Below are 19,655 nucleotides of genomic sequence, written 5' to 3'. Positions count from 1 at the left end.
CTGTACTTGGCCCCCACCCCTTCCCCTTAAGAAAAAGTGAACAACACTGACAGCAAGGGGTAAGGAAATATGACATTTTGAAATATATCAGTCAAAATCATCAATTCGTATATTCTTTACTTCTCTAGTATATTTATAATACCAATACCTATAATATATACCTCTTGATTGTTGAAATATGATAAGTTATTATTCACCCTCTTCTCAAAGATAAAAGTGACTGAAGAGCAAGATTTGACTAATTAGAGAGCCAGTGCCTAGTTTTTTTTCTTTTTTTTATTTTTTGTCCAATAACTATTTTAAGAAAATCTTATACCTTTTAAAAGAACATAAGCCTAGATTCGACATTGTGTAAAAGACAGACATGTGAAATACTATAGTTAAAATAATTAATTGTAGATTATATTCACATGCAACAATTGTACTTTAATATACAGCATATTGAATTAATTTGAATCCATTGCTAAGAAATTAATATTAATTTCACTTCAGTCACATTTTGATAACTTGTTTACAGTACTTTACACAATTATAAAAATAATATATCTAGAAGCATGTTCCAGAGGTCCAGAGGAAATTGACATTTGATTTAACAGCAAGTTGATGAAAATTGAAAACAGGAGCAAATTTTTAAGGAAAAATTCCTTCTTTATTTACTTACATTTGTTAGTCTTAATTGATTGTAATGCTCAATTTCCTCATTTTTCAAAAAACATTCATAATAATCCATTAATATGAAAGCAATCCATTTAACATTACCTATAATAATTCAGGTCAAATATTTCAAGAGGTAACAGGAATCCATTGCCATTCGGTATATTAGTTTTAGACAAGTACCGGTAGTTTCCATGCACCTAAACAAATGATTGTACTTGTTTAATATCAAATAATAGTTAGGAAATAGCAATTTGAATCTTAATTGGAGTAAAGAAAGCTTATAAATGTTGATCTGGACCTAATTTTCAAATAGATTATGGATGTTTAGAATTTACTTGGAAAAATAGAATCACGTAATTTCTAACTTCAAATCCACAGAATTAAAAACTATCTAAAATTAGCTTTAAAATGACTGACGTTGTAAAGTCTTGGAGTGAATAAAATACTTGTTAGTTGTTAATAGACGGAATAAAAGTTTAGCTTTAACGATCAAATTAACGCTTCCAAAAATAGATACCTTGGTAAACTTGAATTAATCAAGTAATATTATTGTTGCAAAAAAAAAAAAAAAACCATTTACTGTAAAGTTACTCGAAGGTTTTTTATCTCCACTAGGTGAATCTATGGGATATTAATGGAATGACCATCCTAACACAAAACCTCAAAAATCTGTTCAATTGAGCATTTCAAAATACTTGTAGTACTCTAATAATATTTCTCTTGAGGGTCTTTTATTACATCAGAAAAGTTTGATAGTAGACTGGCCACTTCAGTTGAGGCTCTTTGGTGCTCCATTTAAGATCAGAATTTGATAAATTTGATTTTTTCTTCCACGAAAACCTGAATTTTTGTCTGCAGATTATTCATCTTGATATTGTTAGTAATGTCTCATATTTGCAGTTTAATTTTCCGTTTAGAGCATGAGGGCATAAATAATTGCCTTCTTCCTTGATGATTCAAGCCTGGAATATAAATAAAATGTTAATTGAACAGCTATATTAGTATTATTCAAATATTTAACTGTGCACTTTAATATCAAGACCATACTTTTAGTAGAATATTCTCCATGATAAACTATGATATAGAATACTCTAATGAATCAAATATAAAAGTGAAAATAATGACAAGCTAGGTTTGTCCATTACATTTATAATATATAATAGTGGAACTGATGACAAACTAGACATGTTTATGACATCTATAATAGCAAATATTACAACTGAAACTATATTTGTAAAGTGGGAAAGTATTACCTCCGAAATCATGACGAGGAAATACTTAACTATAATAATCGAATGACTGGCCTCTAGTAAACCACTGGCTAATAAGAGCTCCCCTAATCCTTCAATAATCCATGTCATTTTCTATAAGAGATACCCAATAAGCCATAATTCCCCGAATAAAACATTCTACCTGACACCACATAGGATACCTGGTCAAAAACACACAATAGGCTCTACTCATAAAATACCTATAAAAATGTATTTATAAATTCTGAGCAAAAATTACAAATTCGGAGATAATTTGTATTTTTCCTAACCATACAAACCTTAGCTATTTACATAGGGTTTACTTTCGGCGTAGCTGAAAGGACGAGCCATTAAGTTTTTAACGAGGGTTAACTACCCCCACTAGTTGGCAGGGGGTAGGGAAGGGGAGTTGTGCTACCCCTCCCCCCCACACACCTGTGAGTTGTCTCACTTCACTTTAGGTAGGACTTGACTTGGGGGACAGGGCTGGCGGGCAAATGTGTGTAAATAGCTAAGGTTTGTATGGTTAGGAAAAATACAAATTATCTCCGAATTTGTCATTTGCTCCATAACCGAAATACAAACCACGCTATTTACATAGGGTGACTTACCCCTTAGGAAGGGCGGAAAGTCCCCAGCCTTACTGGCTTTGGCTTTACCCGGGGACCCGAAAACCGAGTGAGCAGCACTCGAGAAAAGGGGTCCCTGCACCTCCCACTCTCCGAAGCTTGCTTCGGATGTGCGGCCTACATAAGTTGTGTGTGGAGGAAGTTGTGACTCGTCCTAGGAAGTTGACCTGGAGTTCTTTAGATAGAAATCTAGGCTAGGACGTTCCCAATACCACCTCGTCAGGGTATGGGGGACGCAAACAGTATCAATAGTTAATACTAGGAGCACAAGGGAGCATGGTTTACCTGCAGAGGTTGAGGTCAGCTATGCAGAGACCAGGATGCTGCTTTCCCCAAGGGAGGGGAGAATGAGGAAATTAGTAAGGGCCAGACATACTCTTTCAATCACGCAGACTAAAACCGGGTAACAATGCCCCCAACCTTCTGCTACCTGTACATTAAGGAGCCTGAGGGTAGACCAGTTGTTGTGCAGCCACCACAGGGCCAATAGAGAATGTATCGAAGCTCCTGTGGGTCACGTCCTGCAGGTAGTGGGCTGTGAACGTCATCTGGCACTTCCACACCCCAGCTTGCAAAACCTGCGTCACAGAGAAATTTCTCTTGAATGCCAGGGACGTAGCGATGCCCGATATCGTGCGCTCTAGGGCAGCGTGACGGAGGAGGGTCAGGATCCAAGGTATGTTGGATAACCTTCCGGATCCAGGCCGAGATGGTGTTCCTGGTGACCCTCCTCTTTGTCCTTCCTGTGCTTACGAATAACGCTTGCACCTGAGGACGGACTGCAGCTGTTCTCTTCAAGTAATGCCTCAGACTCCTCACTGGGCAAAGTAACAGATGGTCTGGGTCACTTGTTACAGAACGAAGACTCGTTACCCTGAAGGAGTCGAACCTAGGGTCCAACACCCCGGGGTTCTGAGTCTTGGCAACAAACTCAGGGACGAACTAGAACGTTACCTCCCCCCCATCCCCTTGAATGGGCGACGTCGTAAGAAAGACCATGAAGTTCACTGACCTGCTTGGCCAAGGCCAAAGCAAGCAAAACAGCCATCTTCCAAGAAAGGTGGCGATCAGACGCCTGGCGTAATGGTTCAAACGGGGCTCTCTTCAGAGCCCTGAGGATCTGAACCACGTTCCAAGGAGGAGGTCTTACTTCTGACTGAGGGCAGGTAAGCTCATAGCTGCGTATGAGTAGAGAGAGTTCTAACGAAGAGGAAATGTCCACTTCTTTCAGCCTAAACGCCAGGCTTAAGGCTGAGCGATAGCCTTTCACCGCTGGAACTGAAAGGCGCATTTCCTCCCGTAAATACACAAGAAACTCCGCTATTGCTGGAATAGTGGCATCGAGTGGAGAGATACCCCTCCCACAACACCAACCACAGAAGACTTTCCACTTCACCTGGTAGACTCTGATAGAGGATTTGCATAGGTGGCGAGACATCCTGTCCGCAACCTGTTGCGAAAATCCTCTCTCCATGAGGAGACGCTGGATAGTCTCCAGGCGTGAAGCCGAAGCAACGCTACGGCCCTGTGAAAGATGTTTCAGTGTGGTTGTCTGAGTACCTCGTGTCATGGGGGGAGTTCCCTTGGAAGTTCCGTCAGGAGCTGCAGAAGGTCCGGGAACCATTCCGCGTGATGCCACAGCGGAGCTACAAGTGTCATGGAGAGATTGACCGATAGACTGGTCTTGTTGAGCACCCTTCTCATCAGACAGAAAGGTGGGAAGGCGTAAACGTCGATGTTGTCCCACCTCTGCTGAAAGGCATCTTGCCAGAGAGCCTTGGGGTCCAGGACTGGAGAGCAGTACAAGGGCAGCTTGGAGTTCAAGGCTGTCGCGAACAGATCTACTGTCGGGGAACCCCACAAAGTCAGGACTTTGTTGGCTATCTGAGGATCCAAAGACCACTCGGTACTCAATATCTGTGTCGATCTGCTCAGACTGTCGGCGAGCACATTCCTCTTGCTTGGAATGAAGCGAGCCGAAAGTGTGACCGAGTGGACTTCAGACCACCTCAGAATCTCTACTGCAGGATGGGATAGCTGTTGAGAAAAGGTACCTCCCTGCTTGTTGATGTAAGCCACTACCGTAGTGTTGTCGCTCATCACCACTACGGAGTGACCCGCCAGGGTCCGTTGGAACTGTTGAAGAGCCAGGAAAATTGCCTTCATTTATAGCAGGTTGATGTGGAGGTACTTTTTTTATTCTGACCTGAGACCTGAGATCCTTTGGTTCAGAATGTGGGCACCCCACCCTTCTTTTGACGCGTCCGAAAACAGAGTCAATTCTGGGGGGAGGACGAGAAGATCCACTCCCTTCCGGAGGTTCACGTCGTCCAGCCACCACCGAAGGTCCGTCAGTTCCGTGGGTCCTATAGGGACCAGAAAGTTCGGAGAATCGGAGCCTTGATTCCACCGGGACTTTAGCCGCCATTGCAGTGATCTTATCCTGAGGCGGCCGTTTGGAACTAGACGTGCCAGGGAGGAAAGGTGACCTAGAAGACGCAACCACGAATGGGCCGGAAGCTCTTCCCACCTAAGGAAAGGTTCTGTGACCTTCCTCAGCCTTGCTATCCTGTCGTCCGATGGAAAGGCTTTGTGGAGATTGGTGTCTAATATCATGCCTAGATATACCAGTCGTTTGGTCGGAAGCAGAGAGGACTTCTCGAGGTTTACCACGACCCCCAGGTCTCGGCAAACCTCCAGAAGCCTGTCTCGGTGTCGAAGAAGGGTCGACTCCGAGTCTGCCAGGACCAGCCAGTCGTCCAGATAACGGAGGAGACGTATGGCGTTCCTGTGCGCCCAAGACGAAATCAAAGCGAACACTCTGGTGAACACCTGAGGAGCTGTGGAGAGACCGAAACACAGCACCTTGAACTGGTAGATCTTGCTGTCTAGCCTGAATCTCAAGTACTTCCTGGAAGACGGATGGATTGGGATCTGGAAGTACGCGTCCTTCAGATCCAGTGTGCACATGAAGTCTTGCAGTCTTACTGCAAGTCTGACCGTCTCTGCTGTCTCCATGCTGAACGAAGTTTGCTTGACAAACTTGTTCAGGGCTGAGAGGTCGATGACTGGTCTCCAGCCTCCAGACACCTTCTTTACAAGAAAGAGTCGACTGAAGAAGCCTGGGGAGCCATCGTCAACCTCCTGGAGAGCATCCTTCTTGAGCATGGTCTCCACTTCCGCCCGAAGGGCTAACCCCTTTGCCGATCCCATGGCACAGGAGTTCAGCGGCACTGGATTCGCTGTCAGGGGAGGTGGAGATGTCGTGAATGGGACGCGATAACCTTGGCTGATCACAGAGACCGTCCAAGAATCGGCCGCAAGTTGCTGCCACCTGTGCACACAACTTTTTAGGCATCCCCCCACAGGTGGACACGCGAGGGGATTGCCAATCCTAGCGCTTGCGGCCTTGGCCGCTGCCTCTAGGATTCTTACCTCCCCTAGAGGACTTGCCGCACCTTCTGTCCTTGGACTGAAAGGACTGCGGCTTAGACACCCATCTTAGCTGCCGTAGCCTGCTTCGGTGTCTTGCGAGGCTGCTGTTGCTGTTGAGGTGCCGGAGTCTTGTAGGGCAGAGATGTTAGGGCCCTCTGGAGGAGAGAATCTTGATTCGATCTCCTCCACCTCTCGGCTGTTCGTTCTATGTCCTTGGGCTCGAGCAGATCCCTCCCAGTAATGGAGGAGTGCCTGAGCCTGCAGACGTCCACGGCGGGGACCTTCGGATGGAACCTCTCGGTCACTGTGTCGCAACGCTTGAGGATCGAGTTAGCCCCCAGGTTATCTACCTGGTAAGCGAGGAACTCGATCGAACGCGTGCCCGAAAGGAGGAAGGTCTCCAAAGCCTTCCTATTGCTCTCCTTGGACAGATCCTCAGAGCGCAATAGGATGCCCAGAGATCCCAGCCAAACATCCAGCCACGAAGTTGCCTCCATGGCACTCTTCGCGACCTTCTCAAGGTTCAGGATCTCCGACGCCGAAAACGTCACTTGCTGGGCGGAGAGCTTCTCGAGAGGAGTTCCCCTGGTCAGCTCTTCCACGGAATGGTGGAGCGGAAGGGCCATACTGGACTCTCCCATGATCTCAAAGTACCTCCTTTCATGTACTCGAGGAGGTGGGAGGAGTTTGAACCCAGCAGAAGAACAACTGGAGGAGGCGAGCTCGGAGAGCTGGGCTTCGACTCTGTCCCTGGCCCCTTTCACCCCTTTGGACCAAGGCAAAGCTGCGCTGGACTTAGGGGGCTTCTGGGTGCCATAGACTTCGTTTAGCACCGTGTCCTTACCCTGACGAGGGGCAGTCTCTGGGTCCTTAAACTTGTTGAGCTGCCTCATCAAGCTTAGGACCTGCCAGAAAGCATGTTCCGACTTGAACTGGTCACCTCCTTGCGGACTGGCAGCTAAGTCTCTGGTCCCCAAAGGCTCATCTTGGGGAGAAATGTGGACGTCCTCCTGGGGTTTAGTTGGCTCTGGACGTATCCTGGACGACGATTTAGGAATCGTCTTGGAGTCCTTGGGCTCCCTCCTAGGAGGAATACAGGACTCCAGCAAAGAGGTCCGGAAGGGGGCGTTCTCGCGAGCAGCATCTCTCCGAAGAGGAGGGGTTCCTCCCATTGGTGCCATGGGAGATAACCCTGCCTTGCTGGACTCTCCTGAGGAAGGAGATAACACATCCACAGGAGAAGGAGAAACAGCACGCGTAGGAGAAGGCGTAGAAGTCCTCCTAACCGACCTCTTGGGAGCCAACTTCAATCGAGGAGAAGTCACCACGAAGTCCACTCCTCTCCTTCTCTTCAGCGGGGAAGAGCCTGCCGTTGGTTTAAGTACCATATCAACGAGGGCGGGCTTCACAGCCTGGACCACTGCGTTCATAATGTGACGGAACCAAGGCTGGCGGGTAACTGACGCAGCGTCAGTTATTTCCGCTGGAGGGAAGGGGATCTCCTGATCCTTCGGAGTGGACACCACGGAGCCTGCCTGAAAAGAAGAGGAAAAAAAAGAGTGTGGCATGGACCTCTCCGTAGATCCTTCCTGGTCCTGGTCCTGGTGAGAAAACCTACGCTTGCGCGGAGGCGATCCAGAGGCTGCTCTGGAAGACCGTGTCCCTGTCGGTTGGCCGCGCTGATGTTCCCTGCGGGAATGGGAATCGCGACGGTCTTCACGCGAAAAAGCATTCAATGAATCGCACGCGGGCGATTTCCAAAGCACGGGCGCATTGCCGCGTGTGGAAGAATGCGCGTGGGTGCGTACGCTCGCGGGCGAGGGGGCGCGTGGGTGCGTACGCTCGCGGGCGAGGGGGCGCGTGGGTGAGTACGCTCGCGGGCGAGGGGGCGCGCGGGCGAGGGGGCGCGCGGGCGCGTGGGCGCGCGGGCGCGTGGGCGCGTGGGCGCGCGGGCGCGCGGGCGAGGGGGCGCGTGGGCGCGCGGGCGAGGGGGCGCGTGGGCGCGCTGGCGAGTGGGCGCACGGATGCACTGGCAAGTGGGCGCGTGGGCGCGTAGGCGAAAGGACACAATGGCGCAATGGCAAGCGATCAGGTTGGCGCGCGGGTGAAGGTGTGCGCTGAGCACTAGGCGATCGATGGCGGCGCGTAGGAGAACGCGAAAGAAGTCGCGAGCGACTTGGCGAGCGTATGCCAGGCGGGGAGCGCTGGCGAGTCGAAGAACGCTGGCACTATGGCGAGAGATGTCGCGTGCGTTCAGGAGAACGAAGGCGCGAACCACTAACAGGCGAATGACTGCGCGCAGGCGAGTCGGAGGCCTGGGGCGATCAGGCTGGGAAGGGCGAGGGCGCTCAGGAGAGAGCTTGTGCACAGGTGAGTGATCGCGTGAACGCGCAGGAGAACTTTGGCGCGCAGGAAGGTTTCTGCGCACATCTGAAGAGGTGGAAGAACGCGCAGGCGAACGCTCGCGAACAGGAGCTTTAGCTCGCTGTTGCGCCGGAGCTGAAGGGCGCACAGGGGCGCGTGAGCGAGGCAACGGGTTAGTACCCTTGCCTAAGTCCAGATAAGGCGATCGTGGACGAGATGATGAACGTTGGCGCACCACAGGCACAGGTTGATCAATAGCGCGGCTGCCCACAGGAGAACGATGGCGCTCAGGAGAATGTGGGCGCACAATGCGCACATCAGGAACACGAGGGCGCTGCTTCGCAGGAGGAGAGCGCTGGCGAGCAGGTAATCGTTGCCGCGCAGGGGAGCGCTGGCGAGCAGATGATCGCTGCCGAACAGGAGAGCGCTGGCGAGTTAAGTCTGAAGACTTTGACTCTGGGGAGCACTTGAGCACTACTGCACGCAAACGCGCAGGTGGGCGCACAGGGGAACCCTGACGCGCAAGGGACTTACCCACACCGTGAGTAGAGTCCCTTAACCGCGAAGGGATCGGTGCCTGTTGGATAACAGGGTGAGAAGGCGCCCAAACTGCAACTGCGGCCAGGAACGGAGAAGGCAGGTCGGGAGGTCTGGCAGGCGTAGGGGATTGCAATCGATCCGAGGAGAGGTCAAGGGGCGCTGCTGTGACGGGCTGCTCCTGACGGGGAGGCTCCTCCTTAGGGGGAGGATCAGGAGAGGACGACCCAAAGAGGCGCCTCCTAACTCCTTTATAGGGAGAAGTAAGCCCTCTGCTGCGAAGAGGCCTACGGGCCTTACGTCGAATACGACCACGAAGAAGGGCGTCCGGGTCATCAGTCCTTCGAAGAGGAGTCTCTGTCAGCGCTCCCCCGAGGGGGAGACCCGCCCGCAGGAGACCGTGGGACTCACCTCCCCCCTCGGAGGATCTTCAGAGGGAGGAGGAGGGCCATCAGCAACGTCCGCAACAGGAGCATTATCAAGGGTTTGACCAGACCCGTCGGAAGGCTCGGCCAAAACATTGTCGACAAAATCTGAAGGGAATACCTTCGGTATTACCGGCAACTGTTTGACTGCAGCCCCCAACTGGATCAGGTCAAACAGGGCTTCCTTGGAGGGCGTGCCCTTAAGCCCCAAGAAAGCCCAAAGCTGAACCAAATCATTATTAGCAACAGTCTGATCAAATTCCTCACAATCCAAATTATCCTCCCCCAGAGGAGAAGAGGGAGCTGCCACGCTAAGGAAGGCAACGCCCTCTCCCGCACCCCGAGGTCGGGAAACACCACTAGGGCCTGCGCTACCACTCGGCAGCCTCTCAGAAGAGACCGCTCGAGTGGGAGCTTCGGGGGAGATTCGGGCGGCGGAAGAGGAGTCCTTGGAGCCCTCCTTCTTCAAGGTTGCCCCTGAAGGAGAACGATCTCTCTTAGACTACTTCTTACGCCGGCGGCCGAACTTCTCCCACTGGGAGGCAGACCACTCCCTGCACTCACCACACGTATTCTCTCTATCACAGCTTCGGCCCCGGCACTGCGGGTAAAGGGTGTGAGGATCGGTGTCCTCCGCTGACATGAAGGTCCCACAAGGGCGGCCAGCGAATCCAGGGCACTTGCGCATAATGATGACAAAGGTCGAGGCCAACTTCCAGGCACAGCACTAGAAAAAGACAAAAAGGAAATTAAGGCTGTCATGAACGAGGACGAAAAACAGCAACGTCTGTCTTCGTCCCAGCCAAAAAGTGAAGTGAGACAACTCACAGGTGTGTGGGGGGGGGGGGAGGGGTAGCAAGCTACCCCTTCCCTACCCCCTGCTAACTAGTGGCGGGTAGTTAACCCTCGTTAAAAACTTAATGGCTCGTTATTTCAGCTACGCCGAAAGTAAACCCTGTGTAAATAGCATGGTTTGTATTTCGGTTACGGAACAAATAGGATTTAATATGGAAGCAGTTTCAGGTGTACAATATTGCCTGGTATACAAGAGTATAATGTTGTACAAAATAATAATTGATGTGGTGTTTTCCTTCTCCTAAGAAAAAAAATACCCGCAACGTTAAAAATTTAACAAGCAAATGCATCATTTTCATAAGTGAAATGACATTATTATTATTATTATTATTATTATTATTATTATTATTATTATTATTATTATCATCCAAGCTACAACCCTAGTTGGAAAAGCAAGATGCTATAAGCCCAGGGGCTCAAATAGGGAAAAATAGCCCAGTGAGTAAAGGAAATAAGGAAATGAATAAATGATGAGAACAAATTAACAATAAATCATTCTAAAAAAAGTAACAACGTCAAAACAGATATGTTATATATAAACTATTATCAACGTCAAAAACAAATATGTCATATATAAACTATAAAAAGATTCATGTCAGCCTGGTCAACAAAAAAACATTTGCTCCAACTTTGAACTTTTGAAGTTCTACTGATTCAACTACCCGATTAGGAAGAACATTCCAAAACTTGGTAACAGCTGGAATAAAACTTCTAGAATACTGCGTAGTATTGAGCCTCATGATGAAGAAGGCCTGGCTATTAGAATTAACTGCCTGCCTAGTATTACGAACAGGATAGAATTGTCCAGGGAGATCTGAATGTAAAGGATGGTCAGAGTTATGAAAAATCTTATGCAACATGCATAATGAACTAATTGAACGACGGTACCAGAGATTAATATCTAGATCAGGAATAAGAAATTTAATAGACCGTAAGTTTCTGTCCAACAAATTACATACTATATTTTCCTTATATATTGCCTTATATATTTGATAAAAAAAAATGGATGTTGCAGAGATGAGAATGCTAAGATGGATGGCTGGGATCACGAGACTGGATAAGATTAGGAATGACTTGGTAAGGGGAACAACAAAGGTAACAGAGATGTCAAAGAAAATCCAAGAAAAGGGACTCCACTGGTTTGAGCACGTAATGAGGAAAGACCCGGAGTATATTGGATGGAGGTAGTTGGAGATGGAAGTTCCAGGTAGGAGTAGGAGGGGACGACCAAAGAGAAGGTGGATTGAGTGTATAACAGCAGATAAAGAGGAGAAAGATCTCACGGTGGAGAACATCAGAGACAGAAGAAATTACAAACGGCTTTGAAGAAATAACGACCCTACATGGCGGGAAAAGCTTTAGTCGAATATGATGATTATACTGTCTATTGTGTGGATCCTCCATAAACTAACTCCATACATTCTGCCATATGACTATTTATTAAAGTGGATTTTGTGGTTAACCTTCAATCAATAAACCATCTTATTTTACCCATCTTCAACATTTTACTTATCTTACCTTGAACTATGTAATAAACGTATCACACACACTCCGATCCACTAATCACGTCTCGAATAGTTCATCAACAAGCTTATTGAAGGTTTTGTTTTTGACCTATTGGGTAGGGCTATACTTCATCCATGAATTAACCTATTCAACACTATTGAACTAACAACACAGTCTTACTGGAGTCACGTCTTTAAAATTACTAAACAGAACAACAATGTGCCTTTTTGCCAATGATTAACCACATTAAATCAATGAAAAATATATGGAAACTTATCCATTCATAATATTTTCCAGTATTTATCCACCTTTGACTGCTATCTCCTGCCTATCCTTGACCAATCTATCGTTGTCTAAGCGAATTACTAATCTTATTTCACATTAACTAACTGTTGTTTGGCTATTACAGTGTGTTTATATAACGGAATCTTTAGCAAGAGTCGACACGACTCTCAGAACTGCACGCTCCTAGTATTTATAGCTCCTTTATATAAATCTAATCCTCAGATTATATATTGTATATAAAGAATTAATGACAAACAAATGGCTTAGGTTGAGCTATCTATCCTACAACCCTAAGTACTAACAATATCATCATCATTGGATCAAGACTTAACCTTACATTGTATTCTTCATAGTGAATTGGCATTATCACACATTTCTGTATTGATATTAGGAGGATTATACTATAAGTTTTATATACAAACCCATTCAAAATATAAGACAATTAAGTATGTGATGTTGTCTGGGTATAAAACTAAACTAAATAAATAATGAATAACCTAGAACAACTAAGTAAGTAGCTATTACAGTTCATATATAAAAATTAAACCAGAATTTTGAAAGAGAAAGTTAAAATATCCAGTAAGAAATTTGTGGTCTATGAAAAACTTTATGCAACAAACTGCAGAATTTTCTTATTATTGAAGTGTACATAGTTCTTAACAGGTTGGGGAGACTGCAGCTTATCACGGTTTTCTCTCTTCAAAATCTGAATTCCTCCCTAATTTGGAGATTCAGCGAGTGGAGATCTAGTGCATGGGGACCTAGCACCACTACTCCCGATACAAAACCGAGCACTAAACATTAGGAGTGAGAATACCTATTTCAGTTACCTAGACATCTGGCCAATGTTTCTTCTGAAAAAGACAACTATTGGCAAACTCAGGTAGGCTGCTCTCGCTCTCTCTCTCTCTCTCTCTCTCTCTCTCTCTCTCTCTCTCTCTCTCTCTCTCTCTCTCTCTCTCTCTCTCTCTCTCTCTCAAACTTCCATGACTTCTCCTACATCTTTGTTGTTCATTTCCAGAAAGTTGCAGAGAAGGCTCCATTATAGTAGTGGAAGAGGAGTGAAGAATTTGAAGTTCGCCTTCACAGGATCACACAGGACAACGATGAGACATTATCGGGAAAAGAAACTTTAAAAAGACATCAACGTAGTGTATGTCCTCAGCTTCTTCTAAGGATCAGGAAGACAATGAAAGAAAAGGATGAGCAGAATCCTTTCCCAGTAACTTCCCGCGATGCAAATACTGTACATCGAAACCTAAATGTAGACCTCATCCAGAGGATTCGTTATCATTGTCGTCATACAGCCATATTGGCGAGGGAGACAGCAAACTGTAATGCTGTCCAACAAGAACAAGGATGAATCAGCAGGATGCCCAGACAGCTGTTCCATAGTTACAGTTATCAGATATAATTGCAAAACCTTTATCTTCCTTAAAATACCTTGCGCACAAAATCATTATATAAATGTAAAAGCTAAAAATTAAAACTGCTACAAAAGGACGCTGGGTGAACATAAACTCTCCACTGGCTGAAAAAGTAAGCGCTCACTGGCTTGTCAGGTGGGCGGGGATAGTCCACCATCCGGCAGTAGCAATTGTACCACATGGGGATTGGCCACCATCTGGCAATAGCTATTATACTACCTGGGGATTGTCCACCATCAGACAGTAGCTATTGTACCACCACCTAGTAAAGTTTTAACATATGTAGCCAGCTTCACTGAAAACACACTTCTATTAAAGGCTGAAGGTTTGTATTCGTGTGGGAACAAACATTAATTCTGCATCTCCACGACTGGAAAGTGCATAATGGGTAACCATTGCTATCAAACGACAAAGGGGAGTGGCAATGATGTCAGAAGTGAGAACATCATTGACAAACATCCTAACTGCCATGGTCGACTGATCACAGTTCAGGCAAAGGACAACAACACTGGGTGCTGGTTTTTAGTGCTGGTTGTCAAAAATCTTTCCACATTTATAAATACTTTAGTTATGTTATCTCTAAAATATAAAATTTAGTTAAAATATATTACAGTGCATTAAAATCTTCACATAATTTCCTCAAGTTCTAGATGATTTGTCCTTGCACTTTGTTCTTTTATGTACTTGTTTTGGCCAAATGTAACAAATACAGTATAATGCACCAGCCTGGAGATTCCTATTCGCTATTTTCCATTTACTCTTGCTGCTCACCATGCATTGGATTTATGAATTTGGGCTATACAGCCCAGCGCTGGTGACTGTGAGGCCATTAAATACTAAAGTAAAACCAAAGGGAAAACACTATAGTTAGAGGAGGGCAGACAACAAGATAAAGGAAAGCAGCAGTAATGGAGGGAAGCTGCAAAGACCCTTAAATAATGCCTAAGTACCTAATGTGAGGTGCACTAATGGCACAACTCCCCTACAGAGCTGCTTGCCAAGGTATTAATACTATACTTCACTGGCCTTTCACCACCAAGATTGAGCTTCTTCCGGCAAAGGTTGGCAAGAAAATCTACAATCGACTGCAGTCATAAAAAAAGTTATACAAAGTTAAAAAAAAAAACTTATCAATGCTGAAATCTGGATGTTGAGGAGCCCCTGTCCTTGACCTACATACAATCATACTTTGAGTTTTGTTAGAATTCAACTTCATACCCCATAATTTGCACCACACACTAATTCTAGCTAGATCTCTATTAATTCTAGCTAGATCTCTATTAGGGGATTCAGCATCCCCAGATCTACATTCAGGAGCTGGAATTGTTTCCAGCATACCCCCAAAAAAACACTCGCTTTGCAAAGAGAAAGAAGAAAAATTGCTAAATGTCGACATAGGGAGACACCGGGCATTCGAGTGTACGACCTAAAGGCTGAAATCAAAGTGGCTTCTTCACAACAAGCCATTAACTACTGACACCTCATTATTAATTTTAACAGTCAGCATTCCAGGCAAGCTGAAAACATACTCTTATCAAAATATGAGGGTTTGTCTTCGTGTAGGAACAAACATTGGAAATTTAACAACATCCTAATCTATTGGCGATAAAGTCCCACCTTATTTCATTAGTAACCTAATACTACTTTAGTCTAATAACAAGAGCACTTAAAAACTTTTTCTTAGGTAAAATCTAGTCTCAGTCCAACTAACACCTGCCAACAGAAAGGATACAATCCTGCTGTAATTTATTAACAAGTAAATTCTGCCTTGAATAGTTAATTAAGAATAATATTGGCATTCAAATCAAATTTTACACAACCCATAAAATTGCCTGTCTTGATGCAATCCATTAACTATCTATAATCATGATAATCCAGAAGAGGGTTAATCCAATTTTCAGTTACTTAAATTAATTTGACCTCAATCTCCTAACAAGCCAATAATTTTTATAACACCATTCAAATTGAACAAACAATACTCTATTAACCATACCTTTAAAATTGTTATTGCAGATACCTGGTGTTTATAGTTTATATGTCCTCGCTGAATAGCTGCAAAATTATAAACTTTTAATGTCCAGTCTCTCACAGCTCATTTCTTAAGATACACCTGAAACAAAGAAAAAATAATTGTCAAAATGTTGCAAAAATTCTCCACCATTTTGTAAATCATATAGCAATATTGAACACGATGTTCTTGTTTTTATAATTATATAGAAGGCCTTTCAAAATCCAATGATACTTATTTATTCGTATTAATGGATTAATTATGAGTTTAATTTAAAAAATATCTGAATATACTTATCAACTGATATTTTTTCAGTGAACAATAATATTAATTAACCATCTCCCTCCCATCCTTAGTAACCAAATGCAGTACCTATAAATTCAATTACATTTTTGGTACAAAAAATCACACTCCTTAGAGTTTACCACTATGATCCCATCCTTAAGATTGCCCCATGGATACACACACATCCTTCATGAAGCTGAATGAGAGGGTGTCTCCATCTGTCAAGTACTGAAACTTAACAGATAAGGAACACAGAAGCACAGCCACAAGAGTAGTTTTGACAACCCAATCTGTATAATTATTAAAAAAAAAAAAAAAACATGCCAATGTACAGTAAATCTTTGATAACCGAGTTATGTTTAGAACAGGAATTTGTCATGCGGTAGGTTAAGTTATCATATACCTCCATAATCTTATTTTGTCTGAAGCATTGTAAGTCACTTTGGGTGGAGAGGATATGTTTTATAATCTGGCTAGGTATGGATCCAGCATCCTAGGTTAGGTTACAGTTAGTACACACTCCAATAATTTAGATAAGTGGTAAGGTAGGGAAAGGAAGTAAATCCTGTTTAAAAAACTGAGGCAGCCATAGTTTTGTTTTATATAATAGTAAACATTGTGTAGTAATATTTCAAAAGGATTGCCGTAAACCGTATGTCAGGGCCATGATTTTTCTGTAGTATAAAATGTTGTAGGCTAGATTATGGATGGTCATAACTTTAATCAATTTGCATTTTCCTAGGCCTCACTTGGTGAGAGAGGAGTTCAGGTTAGTTAGGTTAGGACCTATTGCTTGGGCTAGGACATCCCTATTGTTCTCTGTGTACAGGTATTAATATATATTACAATTTTTTTGCCATATTACACAAGCAATGAATTTTCTTGTAGAGATTATGATGAAATTTATTGATAATTGATATATATATATATATGTATATATGTATATATATATATATATATATATATATATATATATATATATATATATATATATATATATATATAGTATGATACTGTACTTTAATTTCTAGCAAACCTGGAATTCTCTATAAGAAAGTGGATGAATGCATGCTGTTTGTCATTTTTTTTTTCTTTATGACTATTGGGGGTTGAGTATAACAACTTACATATCAATCGACTAAACAGTGAACACCATCTACTGCGGAGTGATATTGTGGGTTACTGTGCATTCAATTTTTGTATTGGCTATTGTATTCTGTTTTTCAGGTGACGTATTCATTAGCTGTCTTGTAAAATATTTCAGTGCTAAATATTTATGCATAAGGCCCTAGATGTTCTACAAGATCCATTTTTTCCAATCTGCTTCTGTACGAGCATGACTACTGTCGTAAGACTCCTTCCTCTGTATTTCAGTCATCGATGATGATTAAAATTCTCTCTGTTCAGTAGGCTATATAGCCATTGTTGTAGGCTACATATAAAAGTAAAACGTATCCCCAAAATAATGACCCACATGATTGGCGTGTGCAGCTCATCCATGTACTGCTTGCCAGAGCAGAAGAGCAGTGAGATAATGTCTATTTTTAAGCAAAGCGAGCCATTGCAGAGATTATTTGATGGACGTGAGATAAATTGATAGTTATGATGCTTTATGGTACCCTAAGCAAATTGCATGCTCAGCCAGAACAGAGGAACAGTGAGATAAAGTTTATTTGCGAGGCACAGGGGAGAAAAAACAATATGAGGTACAGTATGTGATGTGAGCCATAGTTAATTACAATAGTTTGATTTTCACCCACTTACAAGATCCATATCTTTTTTTAACTGGTTATCTTGTGTTTATTCGGCTTTTTTGAGCATTATTGTTGCTGTAAATCACTCGTTTTTGGTGTTTCCCATTGGTATCCCCCATAATTACTTCTATATGAGGGTGTATGAAAACCCATGGACGGTTTGTTTACCGCAATATCCTTGGTCAAAACTGGATAAATCACAGGATAATGCGTGCGAAAAATATGTGGTGCATGTATTTGGCTAGAAATTAAAATATTTTATATTTTTGTTCCCCCTCTTCGAGGATTCGCTTTTCGTGAATTAACATTGTGCGGAGTATTTCTGGCGAGCCGTGGTCCAAAATTTCACGGCAATCGTCGAAATGTGGAGTGCGTATCTTAGGCGAGTACCTTATACAGGATTAGTTAAAAATATTTATGAATAAGACTGGTAACGTATGTAACAATATGTAAGCAAAAATGGCAGATATGTTGAGCAAGGGGGAAGGGGTTATAAAAAAAACTAGCTTGGTTTCCTCACTAAATGACCAGGAACTGACATTGTCAACTAGTCAACCTAACAGAAGTTCGTGATGCCAGCGTACAAAAACAGAAGTTTGTGATGCCAGCGTACATTTGATATATATTCAAAATACTAAATTAAAAAAGGAGTGATTACTCAGAAGTATCCATAAAATATACAATTCACATATAGTGACACTTCTGAGTAATCATTAAATTAGCATATATTTTGAATACACAGTATATCAAATATACGCTGGCATCACAAACTTCTGTTTGGTTGACTATGTTGCGAAGTCAGTTCCATATCGTTTAGTCAGGAAACAGAGCTTTTTATTTTTATGTATAGCCCCTACCCCCTTGCTCAACATATCTTGCAATTTTGCTTTGCCAGCATTCAAAGAACCTCCTAATTACAGTACAAGAAGAGGGCTGCAGGAATGCATAATTTGCGAGTAAATGGAGAGCGTGGTATTGTTAACAAATACTGTGAAATGTTCCACGTATTGTAGCCTTAAATGTATTATCTTTGAGAAATTCTCCATGTCCTGTAGCCTTAAGATACTCTACATAGTGCCGTTCGTATACAGTATAGAACGCGTATAGCACAAAATACACCAGTCCTGTACCCATAAGCTAGGCTAGCCTAACCTCACATGTACCATATACAGCAAAAATCCCCGTATAACCAAGTTTCCTAAAGGCTCAAAATGCTCGTAAATAATGAAAAACATATTTACCCAACTTTTCGTAGAATTTCACTTTTTGCTGGGGCTCTGGTACGTAATCCTCGCAATATGCAGGGTACGACTATGATCTATACCTTTATCTATAACTTGAATAAAAATGTGACGATGGCTTTATTTTTTATAAAATGTAGGTAGGCCTACCTTACAATTACCTGATATTTTGTCAAAATACTCCGGTTACAGCGCATTTAAAATTTCATAATTCTATAACTTAAATAAAAATGTCAAGATTGCCTATTTTATAAACTATAGGTAGGCCTACCTTACAACTACCTGATATTTGATCAATATACTCCGGTATCCGCACATTTATAATTTCAAATAATTCTAAATGAAAATAGGCATATAGGCTTAGATAGAAGATAAAAGCCTAATTATTAAGCAATCCTCTATACCAGAAGCTTCTAAATTACTTCAAAACTTTATAGCACATTAGAATTAATATTTATTGTATATTCAACTTGAGCTTGGGCAGTACATAAGATACGGACCGGCAGTCACAGGTCTAGACATTTTGCAATGACTGCCGGCTCGAAAGAGTACGCCTACCAACACTTCAAATTACATAATTCAACCGTTGTTTATTGAAAAATAACGCTGAAGATACTTTGAGATACCTAATCAAGTATCTTAAATAACGGTACCAACCTTTTGGGAAAATGTGCAACGTTTAATAACCGAAAATGTCAGAAATGTTCTTGTGCTCCTCCAATGACAGCCGGTAGTGTAATGACACTACCCAAAGCGGAACAATACATTTGGCAGAATTATTGGAACGAGGAAACGATTATTTTTCTTTTTAAATAATTATCTAATAGTGTCTTTCTATTCCATACACAGATATAAAGGTAGAAAAAAAGATGCTATATTATATGCATACTTAATTCCGCTGGTTTTACGTTCATAGGGTAGACAATATCATGAACTACTTTTCTGACTTTTTACAGAAACTTGTTTTCGGATTTGTATGCATGCAAATGAATGCATA

General features: G+C 43.2%; 1 long non-coding RNA gene across 1 annotated transcript; it reads right to left on the bottom strand.

The window, feature by feature from the left end:
* Nucleotides 1-576: 576 nt before the first annotated feature.
* LOC137656951 (uncharacterized) lies at nucleotides 577-19,399 on the bottom strand. The gene is made up of 3 exons (XR_011047054.1): nucleotides 19,316-19,399; nucleotides 15,364-15,480; nucleotides 577-1,619 (listed from the first exon to the last, which is right to left on the bottom strand). It is a non-coding gene; the product is annotated as an uncharacterized lncRNA (long non-coding RNA).
* Between the last annotated feature and the right edge of the window lie 256 nt (nucleotides 19,400-19,655).

This window comes from Palaemon carinicauda, chromosome 18 (genome assembly GCF_036898095.1).
Source record: "Palaemon carinicauda isolate YSFRI2023 chromosome 18, ASM3689809v2, whole genome shotgun sequence".
Lineage (NCBI taxonomy): Eukaryota > Metazoa > Arthropoda > Malacostraca > Decapoda > Palaemonidae > Palaemon > Palaemon carinicauda.
Note: the sequence above shows the minus strand (reverse complement) of the source record. Positions and strands in the feature narration are given on the sequence as shown.